Genomic DNA, 22,170 nt, shown 5'->3' on the forward strand with positions numbered 1-22,170 from the left:
ATATGGGGGACAAGGGGTTACTTTGCAATGTGCCATATGAACAGAAATAAAAGAAACAGCAGCACCACAAGGAAGGCGTTACTCTTAGCACTAAAACTGCTACTGCTAAGATGAGAAGGAAGCCTTGATTTACCTTTATCTCTTCCCCAATATTCTGCATATAGCACATGCTAAGCCACATCACCACTTAACAGCACCCCAACTCTGTGGTTAGTGGTGCTGTTTTTGTTATTAAGGACAGGTTTCCCCTATCAACTAGCAGTGGACAGCAGATTGCAGGAAAGGTAGAAACCTAGTGGCCAAGACTTTAGAGCTGTTTTTCTGGGGTATAAAGTTTTTGATAAATGAAGTGATTTCAAGAAATGTTAGGGATTATATAGACTATCAAATGTTGGGGAGTTGATTGAAATGACAGTGAACATTTAAAATGCATTTATACACATTAATAGTCCAGCATTGTTATTGAACCTTTATATCTCTAGGTGCTTTTGGCTGTCAGCACATACTTTGAGGAGTTATTATGTAACAGCTGAAAAGCCACTGGTTGGAGAACATTGGGGTCTACTAACAGTACATAAAATAAAATCCCTAGGCCTTAAGATCTACAAACTATTCAGACTGTCTACTGGGTGGGCCTTTTATACAGGGTACTTATTGCCTCATGTAAGAGGCATAGTGATCACTGGATGAACTAGCAAATGCTTGCACATTGCTGATCGCTGGCATTGTGTGGGCATGAAAATCTCAGTTAGTCCGCAGGACATGTCACAGAGCAAACGGGATATGCTGCCGACAATAATGAAAATGAATGATCCTTTACACGGCCACTCACTCCCAATTATTGGCCCATTTAAATGGTCCTTTTAATTTAACTTGTACATAGTCTACCAGTGATGGTATCAGGCAGTTGTTTGTCTGTGTAAAATTCCCCATAGTTCTTTAGATACAGTTTTTGTGTAGAAAAAAAAAATGCAATTAGTCTATGTACAGACAACCAGAAGTAACAATAGTCATCACATAGGACAATTGACATAAAAATTGCATGTGTATTTGGCACTGAATAGAAATAATTTTTAGCATGGAAAGGAGTCTGCCTTTTTCCTAGAAATGGCACATCTCTTGTTCTACAGCTGTGTTTGGCATTTCAGATGAATGGGTAAACCAAGCAAGACATCACAGTGTCGAGATGGAAAATTCAAAGCAATATGCTTTGAAATAGAAAGTGCACAACAAAACAAGTGAAAAACAAATGGGCAGAAAATAGTTTGTGACAGAATGGTAACCAATTTTCTAAATAAATGGGATTTACATATAGAAAATTAAAAAGTTGACATTAACAGCTAAACAGAAGAAAACAAGGTTCCAGTTGTCTAAAGAGAAGTCATCATGGGATGAGAGGGATATCCATTGAGAAATCACCAAGGCAGATGAGTCAAAAGAGAGACTTTTTTCATTCATTGATAGAAAATAGGTTTACTTACAGTAAATTCATTTATTTTCAGAAAGATAATGCCATAGATAATCTGGCCACAAAGCAAAGAGTGTTAAAGCTGAATTTTATAAATATGTGGAGGTCAAGTGAGATAACTAAAATGTAAGCCTACCTTTAGAGAAAGTGTAAACCCTCTTGATGCAGAATGTTACTTATCATAAGTTAATAGGGTACTCCATCCCTGGACATATTATCCCCAAAGGATAGGGGATAAGATGTCTGATTGCGGGAGTCCCACTGCTGGGACCTCTACAATCTCTCTGCTGCAATTGGCGTTGTTTAGAGCATAGGCTACAGAGCCGGAGGTTTGTGACGTCACGGCCACGCCCACTAGTGACGTCACGGCCACGCACCCTCAATTCAAGTCTATGGGACTACGGACGTCATGACCCCTCCCATAGACTTACATTGAGGAGGCCCTCCCATGACGTCACGAGCGAAGTTCACATCGTGCACCGGATTACTGGGGTGCCGCAGCTGAGATCAGCAGCGGGACCCCCCGCGATCAGACATCTTATCCCCTATCGTTTGGATAGGGGGTAAGATGTCTAGGGATGGAGTACCCCTTTAAAGTGTCTTTTTGCTGTCAGGGTCTGGGTATTCAGCACTGGGTACTCGCCAAAACAAGTCAAGAGAAACACTTGGCTAAGGCTGGGTTCACATCACGTTTTCAGCCATACGGGATCGCATACGGCTGGGGGGAGCTAAAACCGGCCGCTCTCATATCCCTGCCGCATGCTGCCCGTATGTAACGACCGGAGTGAAACGCTCCTATGCGGTTTTCCACCGGACCTAATGCGGTTCACTCCGGTCGGCTCATTGAAATGAATTACATACGGGCAACATATGGCAGGGATACGGGAGCGCTCTGTTGCGGCTCCACCCAGCCGTATGCGGTCCCGTATGGCTGAAAACGTGATGTGAACATAGGGAATAACACATTTAAAAGCATTGCCAGTGGAAAGTCAGTGGAAACGGTCATCATTTAAAGGGAATCTGTCAGCTCTAGATCGTGCTGAGCACCAAAGGGGTTGTGTGAGCCACAGGATGCACATCTCCTCCCTGCCTTGACTGATTGAAGTACAGGGTTCCTCTTCCAGCACTGAGCCGTGCATGTCAATCAATCAATCAAAACAGAGAGGGGTGGTTAAGGGCGGAAGCACCACACAACCTCTTTGACACTTCAGCTTCAAACATGATCTAGCACTGACAGATTTTCTTTAACTGTGAACTCTGTATCTAAATCCTGCCAGAATCATGAGCATTGCATTATATTTTATCTGTAGTGTTTTACTAGATGCACAGACAAAGCATATTTTAGTGATCAAAGAATGTAATTGATTGAGGTTATCCAAGAATATTCTTAATTTGACCCACAATTGGAATATTTTGCCAATAGGAAGTCCTTTTTTTATTCTCTAACTTCAAACATGTTTCCTTTCCCTGGACATTTCTATTTTTACTTCCTATTGGAAAATGTGTTTGCCTTATTATTGGACTTTGCTCAACTATCTATTCCCTGGACACCACTCTTCATAGACATTATTCATTATCCCTAGTATTTGCCATTACTCATCTGTTCCAGCACTTATCATTGCTGTGCACCAATGTTGTTAAACTAGTCATCAATACATCTTGCTGCTAGATGGATAAAAGCTTTGCTATTTATAGTATAGATTAGTTACATCAGCAGCGCAAATATCATTTAGACGTATCAGAAAAGGAATATGCTTTTTTCCAGAAACAGTGTCACTTTTACCCATAGGCTGTTTCTGATATTGCAGCCCAGCCCTAAATGTTTTCCTTTTATAATTTTCTCATTTCATATATCTTTGCACCAAACATATACAGCTGACTGGGAACAACCAGCATCTTTTTCCACAACCAGCATATTTTTTTTTTTATTCCATTCTATTGTTTCAACAGCTTTCTTGATTGGGCAATGTTTTCTTTCAATTAGCCAAATACAATAGTTCAGTGAGATCTATAAGTACTCTCTTTTAAGTGCAGACATTTTTTTCTCCCTTTACTAGATCTGGAAAAACAAATGTTTTTAGTTTAAATAATTTATTTTATTTCTGTCATGATTCTCTAAGCCAGATTGTTTAGCTATAAACCTCTTCCCACAAATGGACGTATTTTTACGTCCACTGTGGGTTCCCGGTGTATGACTTGCACACAGCAGATGCGTGTGCTCCATACCCAGTGGATCCCGGTTGCTATTAGCAACTGGCACCCACTTGGAATGCTGAACATCACCGATCGGGCTAATGTCTGGCATTAACATCTAAATGCAGTAAATCCTGTTCCTAGCTAGCTCAGCGATCAGCAGAGAGGATGGCGGGAGGTCTCTTACCTTCCTCCTCACCATCCGATCTGTGCTCCAAAACTCCATTCAGCCATGGCAGGCTGGAACAATAGAGCACCAATAACACTGTTCAATGCTGTTCTACGGAGCAGCATTGATCAGTGTATGCAATCTAAAGATTGCATGTTATAGTCCCCTATGGGGACTAAAAAAGAGTGGAAAAATTAAAAAAAAGTAATAAATAATCATGAACCCCTTCCCTAATAAAATTTTCACCCCCCTTTTCCCATTTCCCCCCCAAAAAATTTAAAAAACAAAACAAAAATGAATCCTCACAGTCAAAGGTACAAGGGTAAAAAAATACCAAAGTCAAGAAATGCGTATTTTTGGTCACTTCAGAATAAAGAATAAATAATAAAACGCGATCAAAAGGTACCATCAAATTGAAAATGGTCCTGGTAAAAACTACAGATTACTGCACAAAAAAAAACTTAGCCCTCATACATCCCTACATGCAGAAAAATAAAAAGTTATAGGGTTTAGAAGTACCAAAAGATGCACTGGGTAGAGACAGAAGTGCCCAAAAGTTGCAAAATGGTGTTTTTTTGTTGTTGTTTTTTTTTTTTTTTCAATTTTGCTCTGCAAATAATTTTTGATTTGTTTCAATATACATTTGGAGGTAAAATGAGTAATGTCATTACAAAGTGCAATTGGTGATGCAAAAAACAAGCCCTCATAGTGGTCTTTAGATGGAAAAATAAAAGAGTTACGTCTATTAGAAGGCAAGGAGCAAAAAACAAAAACTCAAAAAAAAGGCTTGGTCCTGAAAGGGTTAAACAAACATTGTTTGGTGTCCTATTTACACTTTGTCCTATGTGCTAGGAAGTAAAACAGTGTGGTGATTCCAGAAGTTTAGGGAAGTTCCTTTTTCAACATGAATAAATAATAAAGTGTATCCATTTTTATGATGTATTCCAGACACAGTCGTAGTTTTGTGTAGAAGCAGTACCTTGTTTGGGATATTAGCCAGACGGAAAGCAAATAAAGGTCCATTTTACACTTTAGTCAAAAATTACCCAAACCCACCAACTGCCTAAATAGCATGGAAGCCTCCTGTCTTTTCTCTGACAGATGCTGGACCCTTTTTTACTTAAAGGAGTACTCCACTGGCCAGTGTTTGGGACTAAATGTTCCAAAAGCTGTTTTCGCGGTGAGGGGGTCAGCCACGCCCCTCGTGATGTCACTGTCACACCCCCTCAATGCAAGTCTATCAGAGGGGGAGTGGCGGCCGACACCACCCTCCCATTGACATGCATTGAGGGGCATGGCCATGACATCACAAGGGGCATGACTGACCCCCCACAGCTCAAAAACAGCATCCGGAATATTTAGTTCCAAACACTGTCCAGTGGAGTACCCCTTTAAAGGGGTACTCCGGCCCTAAGACATCTTATCCCCTATCCAAATGATAGGGGATAAGATGTCTGATTGCGGGGGTCCCGCCGTCATGCCCCCTCCCATAGATTTGCATTGAGGGGGCGGGGTGTGACATCACATGAGGAAAGAGTCATGACGTCACGATACTTCGGCCCCGTAGTCGTGAGGCTTCAGATTCAGAGACTCCAGCACTGCGTGCAGCTTATACAGGTGGGTGCTGCATGAGAGATTGTGGGGGTCCCCAGCTTTATCAGATATCTTATCCCCTATCCAAAGGATAAGATGTCTTAGGGCCGGAGTATCCCTTTAAAGAGATAAGCTGTCCGTCACTGGAAAGATTTGGCCTATAATTTGAAGGCCTATGGCTACCTTAAGTTAGTGCAGTCCCCATTTGGTTCATCCATGTGCTAAAAAAAATACTCATAAAATATCTCTAAAATAACTCCAATATTGGTAAATAGTCATTACAAGAATCTTACTCTTAGTTAAAATCATAAATTATTCTAAGCCTTCTTTAGGGGTAGAAGTTCAAAGGGTGGCAAAAAAGTTCTATTTTATCGATCTGCTAGTTACGTACTGTTCTTAGATAGTTTGCACTTAATGTTTTATTTCCGCTAGTCCCACAAGTAGAGATGATTTGTAGCAATAAATAGTGTGCACCATATTCTATTTGTAAGACAATGGATTTGGCCAGAAGCAGGAAAGGCCCAGTTATGGGGAACAACATTAGAATTATTGAAATGTTTGTGTGATATATCAATCAAGCTTAATCTAAGTGTATCAAATCCTGATATCTAATTTATCAGTAAAACTTTTGTACCCAATAGTTTACAAGATCATTTGAAATTTAGCAAATTGTCAGCAGGTAAAGACCACATTTGTTTACAGTAATTTGCCATTATATTATTTGCTTTTTATCTTTATCTTTGGATAGATTTTTATTCATGCCAGGTATGTCTTACTGTGGAATTACCAACTACATCTGCTAAAAGTTTGCTCCAAGCATCTACTACTCTTTCATTAAAGGGGTACTCCGGAGGAAAACTATTTTTTTTTTTTTTTATCAACTGGTGCCACAAAGTTAAACAGATTTGTAAATTACTTCTATTTAAAAATCTGAATCCTTCCAGTACTTATTAGCTGCTGTATGCCCCATAGGAAGTTGTATTTCTTTCTGAAGTTCTTTTTTAGTCTGACCATAGTGCTCTCTGCGGACACTTCTATCTGTATGAGGAACTGTCCAGGGCAGGAGAGATTTGCTCTGGGGATTTGCTTGTACTCTGGACAGTTCCTGATATGGACAGAGGTGTCAGCAGAGAGCACTATGGTCAGACTGAAAAGAATTCCAGAAAGAAATACAACTTCTTCTTTGGTATACAGCAGCTGATAAGTACTGAAAGGATTAATATTTTTGAGTAGAAGTAATTTACAAATCTGTTCAAAGGGGAACTCCGGTGGAAAACCTTTTTTATTTTTTTAAATGCACTAGTGCCAGAAAGTGAAACAGATTTGTAAATTACTTCTATTTAAAAATCTTTACCCTTTCAGTACTTATTAGCAGCTGTATGCTACAGAGAAAGTTATTTTCTTTTTGAATTTATTTTTTCTCTTGTCCACAGTGCTCTCTGCTGACGCCTCGGTCCATGTCAGGAACTGTCCAGAGCAGTATATGTATGGGGATTCTCTCATGCTCTGAACAGTTCCTGATATGGGCATCAGGTGTCAGCAGAGAGCACTGTGGACAAGACAAATAAGAAATTCAAAAAGAAAAGAATTTCCTCTGTAGCATACAGCTGCTAATAAGTACTGGAAGGGTAAAGATTTTTTAAAAGAAGTAATTTACAAATCGGTTTTACTTTATGGCACCAGTTGATTAAAAAATAATGTTTTCCACCGGAGTACCCCTTTAAAATATTAGTTTCCAACATTGCTTCTGATCCCCCCACTGGCCAGTTATCCTGGGAGCGAGTGTTCCTAGGAACGCTCTCGGCCTATGTAAAAGGGCTTTTAGATATAGCATTCGGTGTGACCATTCAGAGAACAGGACCTATTTTCAAATATTAAATATACTTGGGCAGAACGACAAGAATTTGTTTATTGTACACACATGAGATCTAAACTGAGATCTAAACGTAGTTAAATACATGAAACGCTAATATAGGAAAAAGTTATATCAATAAATAGAATAAATTTGAAATAACATACAGATTTGGCTTGAAAAAGTGAAATGGACTTTGTGTGGTTTTCATCATTACCGTTAATTGTAACCTTGATAATGATCACCATTATTTCCAGTCTACTACTACAAACAAATCCTCACTAAGGGTTAAGACTTTATTCATAGTTAATGTCTTCGATTAACTTAACAAGTGGACAGGACTGGAAGGCTCCAGGAAGTCATTACTTAACATCTAATAACATTTTAATGTTTAAAAAGAATAGTAACCTTCTGGGAAGTATTTTCATTAGCTATGAAAATGGCCTTGGTAAGTAGTCTAGAACTGATCAAATGGGAATGTTTTAAAGGAGTTGTCCAGGAAAAGAAAAACAGAGCTAATTTATTTCAAAAACTTCTCCTGTCTGTCTCCAGGTTGCTTGTAGTTCTGCAGCTTAGTTCCATTGAAGTGAATAAAACCAAGTTGTAATACCACACCCAACCTGGGGACAGACGTGGAGCTGTTTTTGCAATAAATTAGCTCTGTTTTTCTATTCCTGGATAACCCCTTTAAGTTGTACTCCTACAAGGAATCTCCAGAGCAGTGGTCTCTACACTGTGGACCTGCAGATGTTGCAAATCTACAACATTCAGGATACCTGGGATGATGTTGGCTGTACTGGCTTGCTGGGAGTTGTAGTTTAACAACATTTTGTAACATCTATATAGATTGTGCTTTCCTAGAGGCCAGACGAGTAAAGTTTCACAGGAATAACAATTTACTTTCTTTCATGGTAGATATATAGACAGATACTGTAGACAGACAGAAAGACAGACAGACAAATAGTTAGATAGTATATCACATAAATTAGTAAAAGTCTTGCCAGTTTTAATACCCTTGTAAGTAATCTCGTGGAAAACTTTTTTTTTTTTAATCAACTGGTGCCAGAAAGTTAAAGAGACTTGTAAATATCTTCTATTAAAAAATCTTAATCCTTCCAGTACTTTATAGGGGCTGTATACTACAGAGGAAATGTCATGACCACAGTGCTCTCTGCTGACCTCTGCTGTCCATTTTAGAAACTGTCCAGAGCAGCACGTGTTTGCTATGGGGATTTTCTCCTGCTCTGGACAGTTCCTAAAATGGACAGCAGAGGTCAGCAGAGAGCACTGTGGTCATGACATAAAAGAAATCCAAAAAAAAAAAACATTTTCTCTGTAGGATACAGCCCCTAAAAAATACTGGAAGGATGAAGATTTTTTAATAGAAGTAATTTACAAATCTTTTTAAAGGAGTACTCCAGAATAGGAAAATTGTACTCCATACTGCCAGCTGTAAAAAGATGAGCGGCAGTGTGACGTTTTCCTCCTCGGCACCTGCCGGGGCCAAAAACGTCACACTGCCACTCAGCCTGCCACTCAGCCTATCGCTAGCCGAGTCGAGACTTCGCTGCGGCTGGTCATTGGCTGAGTGCGGTATGACTCGCTGACCACCGGCAACCAGGAAGAGGATCCGGGCAGAGACCGGAGTGGGTTTCCAGAGGCAGCGGGGGAGCGAAGGAAGGTATGCACCTCTTTATTTATTTTTTTTACTGCTGGCAGAAGGGAGTACAATTTTCCTATTCTGGAGTACTGCTTTAACTTTCTGGCACCAGTTGATCTAAGCATTTAGTTTCTCTATTAATCTTACTTGCTTTAGGGTAAGTTAACACATTCAGGTTCATAGTTGCATTTACTAAAACACAAAACCAGGAATGAATTTGAAAAAAGGTAAAGTCTCAATATTTCCTTTTAGATCTAATTTTAGTTTTACATTCAGCAATTATAATTAAAAACCTGTGTGAACACACCCTTAAAATATACTCATTTCCCTTAAAGGGGTATTCCAGACATAACCATTCACTACCTATACACTTCATTGGTAGTAGTCCAGCAACCCCGCTACTGCCAGACCAAGCTCCACAGATACAGCACCATACCAGTATGAACAGATCACCTTTCCATGTGCTCCTAGCCAGCAAACTTGGAGAAGCTAGGTATTAACCCTTATGGACTAAAAAGTTGGGGATCCACTTGAATTAAGTGGCCATAAAGTGGAAAGTGGGCTTATACAGTACTCTGTGTGCAACTGTCATGAAATCTGGGTGCAATAACCTGCACACAGCCTTTGTACTGTGTGCAGGTGGTGGGTATAGCAATGTTTTAACCCAATATTTGCAGGCTTTCATTACCCCAAAAAATGCTTTTGATGAAAGCCACAGACGGTCGGATAGGCGTTCCGCGAGGTACGCAATTCCCCGCAGCCGCCAAGCCCACCCCCTATATGTCAGTGCTGAGACTGCTGTGTTATCGAAACACAGGTCCCAGCGCATGCGCCGTTCAGCTAATCTAACGTGCGCGCCGTGCGTGCGTGTCATCTAGCTAGCACTGCGCAGGCGCACTGAGGAGAAGGACGGCAACGGGAGCATGCGGGAGCTGGGGGAACGAGTGCTTGCTGGATGACACACACACGTTAGATTAGCTGAAGGGCGCATGCACAGGGACCTGTGTGTCAATCACATAGTGGGGAATGGGGTGGGCGCGGCGGCGGCGGGGCATCGCGTACCTCGCGCCATGCCTATCCGACCGACAGCATTTTTCATCAAAAACATTTTTTGGGGTACTGAAAGCCTGCTAAACCCACCCCCTGCACACAGTACAAACGCTGTGTCCAGATTTCATGACAGTTGCGCTTTAAAGTATATACTAGCAAACCTAATGTTAGTTGTTGAAATTTTGCTGAAAAGCAGTAGATCAATGTATAAGATATAGATGTGTGGCCAAGTCTTTCTTTCTAAATTTGTAGATTTTCTTTCTAAGAGTCTTGTTACACAGGTGAGTTAAAGAGTACCTGTCTTATCAAAATATGTCATCTAATCCTGATCCTGTACATATAATTTTTATGTGTCTTGCACATATATTTCTCTCACAAATACCTTCCATCTGTTGCTCACTTGGCTTTCATCCTATGGTTTAGAGGGGGCATGTCCTCACTTTAAGTCTGCTGTGCTGTGCAGGGTCTCTTTATCCAATCACTGCAACCCCCTTACTCTGTAACCCCCTCCTTCCTGCTTCCATGTTGCAATCTGATAGGACAGGAGTGAGCACAGAAGAGTGCTAGTTCCGCCTTCATTTCATTGACTTTGTCCCAGCCCGTGCTTCAGCCTCCTGGACCCAGAAAGGATTATGTTTTGGATGGTATTGGGACCCCTAGTGAGCCATGATTTCTATAAAAAGGAGTTAACATTTTTACATAAATTATATTACAAAGGTTAATGTTTTGCCAAGATGTACATTTAAAATGTTTTTGAATCTGACAGTGCCCATTTAAGCAATTGGTTTAAATTGGTGACAAAGTAGTCTATCATATTTACATATTTTGTAAAAAGAAGCACATTTTACTACTCTTCAAAGCAGTTAGATGAACTTTCTCTTTTTATGTAGTTTAATCAAACAATGCGAAAAAGGATTCTGAATATACTGCAGTTTTTTTTTTTTTGGAAAAGCCAACCTTTGAAATAGAATAACAAGGAGAGATGTGCCAAATAAATATCTAGATGTACAAAAGTTCAAATGGCACATGTTTGAGTGTACTCATAGAAAGAAAATATCTTGTTTCAGGCTTTGATATATTTATAGAAAGAACGTTTGTCAAAAAGTCATTCGAGAGGGACATGCCAAAATTTCTCTACAGAAAAAAAGAGAGCGCTATTATATCACAAGCATTTTGCCTCTTGATCAGATCTTGTATGAACAGAGGTGGCTTTCTTCTTTACTTCTGAAGGTTCTAAAAGAAAAAGACAACAAATGAAATTGCATTTTTTTACGTCTTACACAAAAAAAAATATTAAATGACAACAAACATTATTTTGAATTTACAGCTTCTAAAATGCATACATTGCTAAGATCAGATATAGCATTTTAAACTTTATTTATATTTTTTTCGAAACAACAAAGCAGCCCCAGTCTCACTTCTGTGCATAGAAGAGGTCGAGTAGCGACCATTGCATTCATTTGAGGATTCACAATTAAACTGAAATAGGCGTAAGACTATAGCCCTGTATACAGAGACTACAAGCTATTTATGAGGTCTTACAATACTATGACAGGTCTAAGTGCAAAACTATACTTTACCTATACAGCGGAGAGAGTGGAGCAGGTGAGTATTATATATATTTTTTGTAATCTTAACCCCTTAATGATGCAGGACGTAAATGTACACCCTGGTGCGGTGGTTAACGCACCAGGACATCCATTCATGTCCTGTACATGACCGTGAGCATCGTAGCAATGCTTGGGTCATGTGCAGCAGTTTTCGGCTGCTAATAACAACCAGGGACCCGATGGTAATGGCCGACATCCGCGATTGCGTGGATATCTGCCATTAACTGCTCAGATGCCGTGATTAATACAGATCTCAGCATCCGCGGGAGTGCAGTCAGAAATTGCATGATCGAATCGTCCGCAGCGCTGCCGCGGTGAACCAATCATCTTTAATGGCGGATGGAGGTCCGCTCCCCTGCCTCCGTCTGTTTCCCGTCGTCTTCTGCTCTGGTCTGAGAACGAGCCAATAACACTGATCAGTACTATGCCCTATGCATAGCACTAAACAGTATTAGCAATCAAATGATTGCTATAAATAATCCATTATGGGAACTAATAAAGTGTAAAAATAGTAAAAAATAAAAGTAAAACATTTTGAAAAATCCTCTCCTCCAATAAGAATTAAAATGTTCCCCTTTTCCCCATTTTACCACTAAAAAGTGTAAAAAAAAAAAAAAAATGTTATAAACATATTTGGTATAGCCACATGCTTAATAATTGATACAAAATGCTTTGCTTTGTAGACCGGCCATTCTTTATTGCATGACCATATATGCAAGCTCTGATATAGGGACGCGCTGAACGTCCCCATGGTAATATAACTGCACACTCCCCCCTGCGTCAGGGAATCATCGGCAGAGAAGGGGAGGTCCTGATCCTGGCCCGGAGCAAGTGACTGATTAGATACTGCCAGGGGGAGGCGCAGCAATCTGCGTCCGCAACCCCGGTGACGTCATCTGGAGCGGGGATGATAGGGAATCCCTATACCTGCCGGAGGTGTGGTTCTCATGACGTGGAAGTATGTATCATTGGAGGGAGTGGTTTTAGAATATAAAAAGACCGCAAAGGGTGAGAATGGTTGCCACTGTCACTCCACCCTGCCGGGATATCACAACCTTGATTGTCTCCCTGATGAGCTGAGCGAAACGCTGCGTTGGAGACCAGGTTTTTCTTTAGCTAATGATTGTATATTTGGTAGAATTTCCGTCTTTCTGAAAGGCATTCCTTTCTGGCAAATTACTTGCACGATCTGCACTAGCATGTATGCACCTTTTTTCCTAATTCCTGTGTACACTAGTTGATAGGGCTGCAATAGTACAGGGACAGGGTCCTGAGGCATGGGGGTCATCCTTATTAGGACGAGTGCCCCAGTTACAGGCCACACAGTGAGGGGAAGGTGTGAATAGGGACCTTGTTGCACTACACTTTGAGGGATTGATAGGGAGTGTAGGGATAGCATACATCAGTCTTCCCCACAGATATACAGCTATCTATATCATCCCGTGCAACTAAAGGTCCTGATAACTGTGCAATAATTAAAGGGGTCACCTTATATAATAAAATTGGTGGCAACTATTTTTGTGCAATAGTCATTCAGTAGAATTGACATATCCATATGTGCAATATTGGTGGTGGTTATTAGTTAATATATGTCTTCTATTCTCTGTAAATTATTTTTCCCTTTCCGGTCACAGGAGAATAATTGTATTTGTCTGTAGGGGCTATATGGGTATTTTATCAGTGTATACCCAATAAATTGTGATTTTATGCTTGTAAGTCGTACCCCAGTTTTCTTTTGAGTTTATTAATACACGATCAGACTCGCACAAAAATGATTGTCCCTGTATAGGTGAGTCTTTTGTGTAGATCTTTTCTGTCTGACCACAGTGCTCTTTGCTGCCACCTCTGTGCATGTCAGGAACTGTCCAAAACTGTAAATTAAAATGGGAGAATGCGCTTTCATGTGCAGGATTCCAAGTATCCCACAGGGAGGAGGGGGAAGGGAAGAAGAGCCTCTTACCACAGTTGGAGTAGAGCAAAAGACTATAGAGGAGGACAGAATAACCCGGCGCTGTCTGGGACAAAGCAAAGGGATCCATGGATACTTCAAGAGAAGAGCTTTATTGTGACCGACATGCTTCACTGCTCATGCGCAGCTTCATCAGGCATATTACATGGGGAACACACACCTGTTTAAATATTCGGTCGTGTTAACCCCTTACAAAAAACATAAAAGCAGCAGGACTTGAACATAAAAGATCAATAATAATAAGTTAATCAGCAGGTGCATACACGTGGGATGCCATCAGGAGGTGTATATTATCAATGGTCTCATTTAGACCTTGAGGGGCCAAAGTACCCAGTTTATGTATCCAGAAGGACTCTCGGTTTATCAAATGCTGATACCTGTTATGTGTCTCCAATGGAATGGATTCAAGAATTAGGAGTCTTAACATGTCTGAGCAACCCTGATGTTTCACAGAAAAATGTCTGGATATTCTGTGGAACATGAATCTATGTTTAATGTTGAATCTATGTTTATTCATACGTGCCCATACTGTAATACAACTTAACAAATGAATGGCAAAAGTTATATCGCAAGGGGTACTCCGCTGCTCAGCGTTTGGAACAAACTGTTCCAAATGCTGGAGCCAGTGCCGGTCATGATGTCTCGCTGTCACGCCCCCTCCCATAGACTTGAGGGGGTGGGGCTATGACATCACGAGCTCCCGGCGCGGGCTCCAGCGTTTGGAACAGTTTGTTTCAAACACTGAGCAGCTGAGTACCCTATTAATCGAAAACATTTTCTCGGTACATACAGATGTAAAAGTAGTGGTGAAGACAGAGATCAAATCGGAACATAAACATCTTGTCTTCTCACATGGGATGCACCCCTGTCACATATATCAATAATAAGGTTAATGTTCTGTTTAACCCCTTAAGGACCAGGCCATTTTACACCTTAGGACCAGAGCGTTTTTTGAACATCTGACCACTGTCACTTTAAGCATTAATAACTCTAAGACGCTTTTACCTATCATTCTGATTCCAAGATTGTTTTTTCGTGACATATTCTACTTTATGTTATTGGTAAAATTTTGTCGATACTTGCATCGTTTCTTAGTGAAAAATTCCAAAATTTGATGAAAAAATTGAAAATTTTGCATTTTTCTAACTTTGAAGCTCTCTGCTTGTAAGGAAAATGGATATTCCAAATAATTATTTTTTTTATTCACATATACAATATGTCCACTTTATGTTTGCATCATAAAATTTACGATTTTTTACTTTTGGAAGACACCAGAGGGCTTCAAAGTTCAGCAGCAATTTTCCAATTTTTCACAAAATTTCCAAAATCACAATTTTTCAGGGACCAGTTCAGGTTTGAAGTGGATTTGAAGGGTCTTCATATTAGAAATACCCCATAAATGACCCCATTATAAAAACTGCACCCCCCAAAGTATTCAAAATGACATTCAGTCAGCATTTTAACCCTTTAGGTGTTTCACAGGAATAGCAGCAAAGTGAAGGAGAAAATTCACAATCTTCATTTTTTACACTTGCATGTTCTTGTAGACCCAATTTTTGAATTTTTACAAGGGGTAAAAGGAGAAAATGTATACTTATATTTGTAGCCCAATTTCTCTCGAGTAAGCACATACCTCATATGTCTATGTAAAGTGTTCGGCGGGCACAGTAGAGGGCTCAGAAGCGAAGGAGCGACGAGGGGATTTTGGAGAGTACGTTTTTCTGAAATGGTTTTTGGGGGGCATGTTGCATTTAGGAAGCCCCTATGGTGCCAGAACAGGAAAAAATACCCACATGGCATACCATTTTGGAAACTAGACCCCTTGAGGAACGTAACAAGGAATAAAGTGAGCCTTAATACCCCACAGGTGTTTCACGACTTTTGCATATGTAAAAAAATGTTTTAAAAATGTCACTAAAATGTGTGTTTCCACCCAAATTTCACATGTATGCAAGGGTTAATAGCAGAAAATACCCCCCAAAATTTGTAACCCCATCTCTTCTGAGTATGGAGGTACCCCATAAGTTGACCTGAAGTGTACTACGGGCGAACTACAATGCTCAGAAGAGAAGGAGTCATATTTGGCTTTTTGAGAGCAAATTTTGCTCGGGGGCATGTCGCATTTAGGAAGCCCCTATGGTGCCAGGACAGCAAAAAATACCCACATGGCATACCATTTTGGAAACTAGACCCCTTGAGGAACGTAACAAGAAATAAAGTGAGCCTTAATACCCCACAGGGGTTTCACGACTTTTGCATACGTAAAAAAAAAAAAAAATTTCACTAAAATGTGTTTCCCCCCCCCCAAATTTCACATTTTTGCAAGGGTTAATAGCAGAAAATACCCCCCAAAATTTGTAACCCCATCTCTTATGAGTATGAAGGTACCCCATAAATTGACCTGAAGCGCACTACGGGCAAACTACAATGCTCATAAGAGAGGGAGTCATATTTGGCTTTTTGAGAGCAAATTTTGCTCGGGGGGCATGTCCCATTTAGGAAGCCCCTATGGTGCCAGGACAGCAAAATAACCCCCACATGGCATACCATTTTGGAAACTAAACCCCTTGAGGAACGTAACAAGGGGTACAGTGAGCATTTACCCCCCACTGGTGTCTGTCAGATCTTTGGAACAGTGGGCTGTACAAAATTTTTAATTTGCGCAGCCCACTGTTCCAAAGATCTGTCAGACACCAGTGGGGGGTAAATTCTCACTGCACCCCTCATTACATTCCGTGAGGGGTGTAGTTTCCGAAATGGGGTCACATGTGAGGTTTTGTTTTTTTTGCGTTAGTCAAAACCGCTGTAACAATCAGCCACCCCTGTGCAAATCACCTCAAATGTACATGGTGCACTCTCCCTTCTGGGCCTTGTTGTGCGCCCCCAGAGCACTTTGCGCCCACATATGGGGTATCTCCGTAGTCGGGAGAAATTGCATTACAAATTTTGGGGGGCGTTTTTCCCTTTTACCTCTTGTCAAAATGAAAAGTATGGGGCAACACCAGCATGTTAGTGTAAAAAAATTTTTTTTTTACACTAACATGCTGGTGTAGACCCCAACTTCACCTTTTCATGAGCGGTGAAAGGAGAAAAAGCCCCCCAAAATTTGTTAAGAAATTTCTCCCGAGTACGGCGATACCCCATATGTGACCCTAAACTGTTGCCTTGAAATACGACAGGGCTCCAAAGTGAGAGCGCCATGCGCATTTGAGGCCTAAATTAGGGACTTGCATAGGGGTGGACATAGGGGTATTCTACGCCAGTGATTCCCAAACAGGGTGCCTCCAGCTGTTGCAAAACTTCCAGCATGCCTGGACAGTCAACGGCTGTCCGGCAATACTGGGAGTTGTTGTTTTGCAACAGCTGGAGGCTCCATTTTGGAAACAGTGGCGTACCAGACGTTTTTCATTTTTATTGGGGGAGGGGGGCTGTGTAGGGGAATGTGTATATGTAGTGTTTTTTACTTTTTATTTTATTTTGTGTTAGTGTAGTGTAGTGTTTTTAGGGTACAGTCACATGGGCAGGGGGGGTTACAGCGAGTTTGAGCTGCCGCGCAAAATTTGCTGCATCGCAAACTTGCAGCCTGATACTCACTGTAAGCCCCCTGCCCGTGTGAATGTATCCTGTACATTCACAGTGGGGGGGGGGGACCTCCAGCTGTTGCAAAACTACAACTCCCAGCATGCACAGTCCATCAGTGCATGCTGGTAGTTATAGTTTTGCAACAGCTGGAGGCACACGGGTTGGGAAACACTGAGTTAGGAAACAGACAATGTTTCCCAACCAGTGTGCCTCCTGTTGTTGCAAAACCACAACTCCCAGCATTCTCAGGCATGCTGGGAGTAGTAGTTCGGCAACATCTTTAGAGCTAGATGTTGCCGAACTACAACTCCCAGCATGCTTGGAGTTGTAGTTTTGCAACATCTGGAGGACTACAGTTTGCAGACCACTAATACAGTGGTTCCCAATCTGTGCCCTTCCAGATGTTGCAAAACTACAACTCCCAGTATGCCAAAACTGTCCAGGCATGCTGGGAGTTGTAGTTCTGCAACATCTGAAGGGCCAGATGTTACAGAACTACAAATCCCAGCATGCCTGGACAGTAAGGGCATGCTGAGAATGTGTAGTTTTGCAACATCTGGAAGGGTACAGTGGTCTCCAAACTGTGGACCTCCAGATGTTGCAAAACTGCAACTCCCAGCATGCCCAGACGCCAAGGGCTGTCTGGGCATGCTGGGAGTTGTAGTTTACAGGGTCCCTTTACAGCAATGCATGTCGCTTTACGGCGACGTGCATTGCTGTAAAGGGCCCGACCGCGGCTGAAGATCTACTCACCTGTCTCCTCCGCCGCCGTCTTCATCGTCTGGATCCGAGTCTTCAGGGACGAGGTAAGTACCAGGGCCGGTCCCCAGCACTCCCCCGTCCCCCGCCGCGTCCTCCGGTCTTCCTCCCGTCCTCTCCGGACTTTCAGGGGCCGGGCAGGGCGGGAGGAAGTAACCGCCCCCCCCCCCCTGCGATTGGTCGGTTAACTAACCGACAGATCGCAGGGTATAGGAGGAGGTGGCAGGCTTGCCACCTCGCTCCGATACTCCAGCATGGTCCTGGCTGTCTGTGACAGCCGGGATCATGCAAAATTACCGGGCGGTCGGGTCCCAGAGACCCGATCAGCCCGGTATCGCCGCAAATCGCAAGGGCGATTTCCCTTGCGATTTGCGGCGATCGCCGACATGGGGGGCCTACATGGCCCCCCTCGGCGTATGCCCTGGATGCCTGCTGAAGGATTTCAGCAGGCATCCAGTTCCGATCTCTGCCCGGGGCGCGGCAGAGACCGGAAAATGCCATGACGTTGTGGAACGTCATTGGTCCTTAAAGCCCAGGGTGCCATGACGTTCCACAACGTCATTGGTCCTTAAGAGGTTAAGCCTACTTGGGACAATAAGGTTTTACAAGTTTTTAGACCATCGAAAAGTGATCATAGGAGATTCGGGGACCAGATTTTTAAGGATGGGGTCGCTCTGGACAATAAACCAATTTTTTTGTAGAATTTTCTTAATTTGATTTGCCTCACTATTATAGTCTGTCACAAAATTATATCTATACTTCTGATCTATATTACCAACTGTGCAATCTTTATCCGTCTTATTTTTTACTCTTGTTAAATCAGATTGTTTCAAATGTTTTACTCTCTCATATGCATTCGTAAGCAAGGATCTGGGGTATCCCTTTTCACACAAATGTGTTTTTAAAATAGCTACCTACACTGAAATCAGTGTCTGAACTGCAGTTTCTGTGAATACGCAGATACTGCCCAAATGGTACTCCCTTAAGTCAGCTGGGATAGTGAGTGCTGTCAAAATGCAAAAAACTGTTTACGTCAACGGATTTAAAAAAAAAGGCTTGGTGGCTATACAGGAGAGGTTTGCTATGGGGATTCCCGACATGGACAGAGGAGTCAACAGGGAGCAATGTGGTGAGACTGGAAAAACCTACACAACTTTCTCTGGAGCATACAGCAGCTGATAAGTACTGGAAGGATTCAAATTTTTAAATAGAAATAATTTACAAATCTGTTTAACTTTTTGGCACCAGCTGATTTGAAAACATTACTTTTCCACTGGAGCACCCATTTAAAGACATTTTGTAATGCTGGCCTACTGAGATATCAGTGGATACATTTTTCTGAGAGTGGTTTTTGTTCTATTCATCAGCGGTTGCTGTGACAGCTGTAATGTACTTCTCCATGGAGACTGTAGACATTGGCTCACTCCTAATCCGTTGATTCTTTTTTTTTATCTGCTATAGCCTTATTCATTGCTGGGCTCCATTATGAGTAGAACCCCAGTTTGATATCCTAAATACTGTTTCTTTTTTTTTTTACCTGTTATTAACTGATTAAAAGCTTTGCATTGTATTGTAAAATGTTCCATCAGAAATTAATTCATTTTACATGTTAATTCTATTCCCTCTGGGGGGAAATGAATTAAATGAAGTATTTAAACATAACAATGTGCTCCCTCTTAAATGATAAAGCAGACAGCTGCATGAACAGAAGAGGAATAGAATATTCCCCGCCATGTTATTTAGGAGTATTAGGTGGTAAATATTCTATATGTATGTATATATATATATATATATATATATATATATATATATATATATTGTAAGGATTTCCCCCTTGAGATCGCTCTGGGATCATCCTTGCCACAGGACACGTTTCTTCACAATAAACCGGCAAACAGCAAGTCAAAAACGTTAGACAGGAACAAACCAAAATCATAGACCGTCCACTTCACTGATGTCGGTGTCACGCACAGCCCTGGCTCCCCCTGCCTCCCCCCAAAGCCACCTTGCTGTCTTCTGGGGAGAGCCCAGACTATACTGTTTATTTTCCTTATGAGCACACTTCCCCTTTCCGCTGCCTCATTGATTAGGCCCCAGGTGGGGGTTCCTACAGGATCAGCTAGGGAAATACACCCTTTCCTTGCCACACTGTCACTATATATATATATATATATATATATATATATATATATATATATATATAAATTCTGCTAGGTAAAATTAGGAATTTTTATACAGTAGTCATATTTCATGTCAGCCGTTTGATGATAAAGAGGGTCTAGAGCAGTGTTTCCCAACCAGTGTGCCTCCAGTTGTTGCAAAACTACAACTTCCAGCATGCCCGGACAGCCGCAAGCAATGGCTCAGGTAGAAAAAAGGGCACTTCTAATTGACAAATGTTTGTAAAAACATTACATATGTTAAAACAACACAATTCCTCAGGTAATAGGCTTACAGCAGTCAACAGAATGGGACCCACATCACCCCACTCAATCAGTGAGGGCATTATAGGGCAGGTGCATTAAAAGGCCAGGGGCTTAAGCCCCCTTTTGAATCTACGTGTGCACAACCCTAAAGCTGCGTGTTTCTACTGGTTGTATCCAACAATCAGTGGGGATACCAACACTAAGACCCTGACCAATCAAATGTTTTGACATGTCTCTTGGACATGTCAAAGGGTTTTTAAAGTAACAGTAACCAGCCGCAGGCTGTCCGGGCATGCTGGGAGTTGTAGTTTTGCAACAGCCGGATAAACATTGTTTGGGAAACACTGCTGTAGATAGCAAGGATTACTTTGCCTAGATTGAAAAATATTCCTTGTATAATACTATCTACTTCCATAATAATAATCATAACAATAATAATTATTTATATTATTATATTTATATAGCGCACATAGATACCACAGAGATGTACATTCAGATTGTTCCCTGTGCCCATTGGGGCTCACAAGCTTAAGCTATCAGTTCTGTTTAAGGCCCTATTCACATCATGTTTTCAAAAAAGCACATGTTCAGGAAACAAATTGGAACTTATTTACTAATGGATTACGTATGGTCTATTAAAGTCAATATTTTCTCTACAGGCACATCATACTATATGTCAGTATTTGATAACATGCGGCACTGCAACATGTTATCGTAAACTTGTAAACCCGGTTTAACTATCAATGCTCTTATACTACTGGTCAAAAAGTAACATTATGCAGGCATTATTTTCTAAATTATTGCCAAAATTCTAGATAGTTTTTAACATGGATTAAAACATTTTATAGAAATGTTTAAATGGTTACTGCTACTTTGAATACCCTTTGACATGTCCAAGAGACATGTCAAAACATTTGATTGGTCAGGGTCTTAGTGTTGGGATCCCCACTGATTGTTAGATACAACCTGGAGAAACATGCAGCTTTAAGGTTGTGCACACGTAGATTCAAAAGGTGGCTTAAAGGGGTATTCCAGGCCCAAACTTTTTTTTATATATCAACTGGCTCCGGAAAGTTAAACAGATTTGTAAATTACTTCTATTAAAAAATCTTAATCCTTCCAATAGTTATTAGCTTCTGAAGTTGAGTTGTTGTTTTCTGTCTAACTGCTCTCTGATGACTCACGTCCCGGGACGTGACATCATCATTGAGCATGAGCAGTTAGACAGAAAACTTCAGAAGCTAATAACTATTAGAAGCCTTGAGATTTTTTAATAGAAGTAATTTACAAATCTGTTTAACTTTCCGGAGTCAGTTGATATATATATAAAAGGTTGTATATATATAAAAGGTTTTGCCTGGAATACCCCTCTAAGCCCCTGGCCTTTTAATGCACCTGCCCTATAATGCCCTCACTGATTGAGTGGGTGATGTGGGTCCCATTCTGCTGACTGCCGTAGGCCCCTTACCTGAGGAATTGTGTTGTTTTAACATATGTAAGCTTTTTACAAACATTTGTCAATTAAAAGTGCCGTTTTTTTCTATTTGAGCCTTCCCCCCAAAATATATGTGCATGTCCCAGCACAGCTTAGCGCTTCCCTCCCTGGATTGCCACCTTTTCCGACGGTGCAGGAGACATGTTATATTGTAAAATTATGTAGACCATCTCCTGCAGTGAGATAGAGATCACACAAACCAGGGAGAGAAGCACCTACAGGGGTTCCTACCTAGAAAGGGCAAACTAAATAAAGTGGGGAGAAACTACCAACAAGGGGAACAAAGTATGGGGGCAAACTACCTACTAGAGGAAACTACATACTGGGCAAACTTTCTAGAGGGG

The 22,170-nt window shown here is 41.2% G+C and overlaps 1 protein-coding gene across 7 annotated transcripts in view; it reads left to right on the forward strand.

Annotated features, from left to right (window-relative positions):
• TBL1X (transducin beta like 1 X-linked) overlaps window positions 1-22,170 on the forward strand; it is a 315,199-nt gene that overhangs the window by 214,029 nt on the left and 79,000 nt on the right. The gene's annotated exons all lie outside the window — the stretch shown is intronic.

This window comes from Hyla sarda, chromosome 2 (assembly GCF_029499605.1).
Source record: "Hyla sarda isolate aHylSar1 chromosome 2, aHylSar1.hap1, whole genome shotgun sequence".
NCBI classification, from domain to species: domain Eukaryota; kingdom Metazoa; phylum Chordata; class Amphibia; order Anura; family Hylidae; genus Hyla; species Hyla sarda.